The sequence below is a fragment of the Dermacentor variabilis genome, chromosome 5, assembly GCF_050947875.1.
Source record: "Dermacentor variabilis isolate Ectoservices chromosome 5, ASM5094787v1, whole genome shotgun sequence".
In the NCBI taxonomy this organism is placed as follows: Eukaryota; Metazoa; Arthropoda; class Arachnida; order Ixodida; family Ixodidae; genus Dermacentor; species Dermacentor variabilis.
The window spans coordinates 60,103,230-60,107,009 of record NC_134572.1 but is presented as its reverse complement, the minus strand read 5'-3'; the positions used below and the strand labels follow the sequence as shown (position 1 = coordinate 60,107,009).

Sequence of the window (3,780 nt, the reverse complement as noted above, 5' to 3'; positions counted from 1 at the left end):
CAAAAGCTCTCGCGAAGTTCGTAAAAATTGCATCAATCTGTTTTTCAGAATTTATAGCTTGAGCGCAATCATGTGCAGGAGTTACTAATTGAGTGCAAGGAGAGAACCCTTCCTGAATACATGTTGAGAACTTGACAAAATATTATACTTATCTACAACTACCCAAATATGCTTATGTATTATATGTTCAATAATTTTACATGAAGTGGAAATTAAAGAGATTGGGCGATAATTAGTAACGTAACGAGCGCTTCCACTATTATGAAGCGGCTTGACTCTAACAGTTACCCAGACATCTGGAACTCGGCTCTCATTCAAAGATATAGAAAATAGAATTGTCAGATACGTTGAAACCCACCTTGCATTACGTTTTAGGAACTCATTCGGTATTCCATACGGCCCAGGAGATTTCTTTTAAATCAAGTCGCAAAAGCAATTTATAAACCCCATGCTCACTATTCGTATAATGTCAGATATAAGTGGACACGACACATCAAAGCACTAAAGGACTCCGTTATGCTTAGTGAATACTGATTTAAAATGATAATCAAAAGGATTAGAAATAAAAAAATTGTCGCTAGTTTCGACATCGTTAATTTCAAACACATCACTGGTCACAGTATTTGGGAAAATCTGACTCGGGAGACGACGATATGAAGTTGGGAAGCTGCTTCCCGAAATAGCGTTCCTTGTCAGCCGGTACATTTGTCTTGACTTGGAGAAGAAACTTCTCTTATTCGCTGCTGGAGACCACCTGCGTCATTGAAATTTCTAGCTTTATTTTTAAACTGTTTTAGTTGTCTTTGCAACTGCAACGTCTCCCGAGAAATGCAGGGGTTCTTTCCTTTCGATTTCTTTATGTGGAACAAATCTTTCAATGCACTCATTTATGCGGTCCTTAGAGCTATTCTATCAACCATGATATATCCGCACTACTACTTGAAAAAGAATCATATTCAAATGAAAGCAAGTGCAATATTCAAGTATCATCTGCGCATGAAACGTTGGGGAAGGAAACCCTCTTGAAATTTTTTATTTAAAACAACATCAGAAAGGGTTAGCATCACAGCCTGATGATCAGATATTCCGGGGAGAACATCACAGCCAGCTTGAGCAGCAACCTACCCACGTAAAAAGAAAGATCTAGTATTGAACAAGTGTTTTCTTGAATTCTACTGAATTCATTGACAATTTGTAATAAGTCAAAAGAAAATGCAATATCGATCATGTTTTCATCAATTTTGTCGTTAGGCTGTTTCAAAGAAAAAGAGGGTCAATTAATATGCGGCAAAAATATCTCCGGCAAAAATAATCGATCTCCAGGCTTTATATGTGCAACAAGATAGTTATTTAATTCATCAAGAACATCAGTGGAAGTGGTGGGTGGCCGATAAATGAGGTCCGTAAATATGCAGATATATGAATATGCACATATATGCAGTTTTATAAGAAAATATAGAGAGTAAATGACAAATATTCTTTTGGAGATTTGCTGTGATAACAGCATGCAAACGCCTTCGCACTGCTCCACTGAATGATCATTTGTTAATAGCCGTGAGACACTGATACATTTGTAATGGTATGTTCTGCGAAAGTTCCCGGCCTCCCCCCTTAAACGTGTACAAGAAACCATTCTATGCTACGTGTGGCTGTGGCTAAGCTTTCATTAATGTATGAGCCTTATCACTTACGAGCACTGCGAGCAGAGATCAGGTTACCATTTATTCGCTTATTATGTTTAATGAAGGCGCGTAGCCGAAGTTACACAGGCTTTTATTAAACGGTTTCATGTCACGGGCCAATTGTACACTGAGTAGATCTGGCAATGTGCAGTTGTAATGAATGATGGGGTAGATTAGTGTCCATTAAATATTACAAACACTGTGCGATTTATTAGAAATGAGCGCAACGTGGAGATGAGAGAAATTGATGAAATTAAATAGTTTAACTTCGTGGGAAAATCCCACATATAGCAACTGCCCAACCCTGTATTGCGAAACCCGGTGCCTTTTCTACTTAATGTTTGTAATTTGTTAATTCCAGAAATAAAAAAAAGCCAAAGAAATCACGCTACATTATGTAGAAGTGAATGTTTCCCTGCCCCACCACATTTACTGTGTAACTATGTGAGCAGCACGAATGGCCTGTAGACGGTGACTCAACCATTAGCTCTGTCGAGAAACCTCGTAATGGGTAGACAAATGCAAAAGCAAACTTGATTTCAAAATGCGACGTAAGCACTATGGTAGGTACTATGGTAGGAAGCATCTAGAACAGTGTCTTCAGAGTGGATTCACTGAAGCTTCGAATTTCGAAATCTCAATATATGGCGACAAGTCAACGGCGGTGTCTTACTTTCGAGTACAAAAGAAAAACGAAAACTTTGATAATCAAGAACACAATGCCCAATTTAGAAGAGAATGGACTGAAAGCAACATGGTAGTTGTACAAGTAAAACATTTTCGTACTTGCACAGAGCACGCCGGCATGACTATAACTCATTTTGTGCTAAGATTAAACTGTCCTTTGCTCCCTAAACTCTGCACTTCGCAACCTCAGTATAAAGTTTCATGTGGCGACGAATTATGTTCACGGGCATTAGCCCCCAGCTGGCCGACGATTTCTCAGCGGGAAGCTGCTGATGGCCTCGAGCGCATGGAAATTAAGGCAATACGTTTTTTGGGCTCTCTACACAATATAACAACTCCGAGGGGTTCAATAGTGTTGCAACCCTCTTTCCAAACAGTGAAATATGTCTTACGTTACACACACGCCATAATTTGAAGCCGCAATAGAATGAAAAAAAAATCATGAGTCACTCCACTCTGTGAAGGGGGTTGACCAGTGACACAAGGTTTATTTATTTATTTATTTATTTATTTATTTATTTATTTATTTATTTATTTATTTAGAATCGCGTGGGTGATGGTACTGCCACCTCGACGGGTCGGATGAAAGTAGACGCTCGTGACGTTTCGATGGGGCCGTCACCACGGGAGAGTGGACGGAAAGAAAACTAGATAGCAAGCGCTTCGAACGCCTACAAAGGCAGGGCGGTGCGAACGTAGACACGGCCGACATGGGTCAAAGTGTAGTACCTGTTCTCATCAGCCTAAATTTTTATACGGGTGAATCTATTTGTACCTAAGAAAAACTTATTTTTGCAAGCTGGCGTAGTGCTGGAAGCCTACTTCACCTCCGCCGCGGGGTGTCCTGGTATTGCACTATCTCCAGAATCGGCCCAAGGTTTCTGCAAACACAGAATAATAATGCACGCGAAAAATTCATTCGTCATTTAAGGCAACGAATGGTTCATACCTCCTTAAACAATGGCTCATACACGTGTGCGCAAGCAAAAAAATTATCTACCTGAGAGTCCACTGATGTTGAAAATGGTGCCTATTGACAACTAATCTATAAAAATGCATATCCAAGTGATGAGACGTATGAGTTTTGCATAGAATGAAGCGATTTTGCATCAAATTCGGGAGCTAAATTTTTTCACACGCAGATTTGTTGACGGACACGAAAAATCTACTCAACCCTCCATAAAAGCTTCACTGTAAGAAAAACAGCAGTTCCAAAGAGATGACAGGTTTTCGCGTTGCGCTGAATCTCCTCAGACGGGTACCTAAAAAGGACGCGGGGTTGACATGTGGGCGCTTCACAGTTCGCAGGGCAACTTCTGCGGCGCAGCAGAGACAGCACCTCGGTGTACCCAACAGGTATCCGACATTAATGGAGTGATGATCAGTACGTGCCGCCAACACCTTTGCAGGT

At 40.4% G+C, this 3,780-nt stretch overlaps 1 pseudogene; it reads left to right on the top strand.

Moving 5' to 3' along the window:
- The first annotated feature begins 3,068 nt into the window (after positions 1-3,068).
- On the top strand, positions 3,069-3,250 carry LOC142583773 (U2 spliceosomal RNA; annotated as a pseudogene).
- The last annotated feature ends 530 nt before the right edge of the window (positions 3,251-3,780 follow it).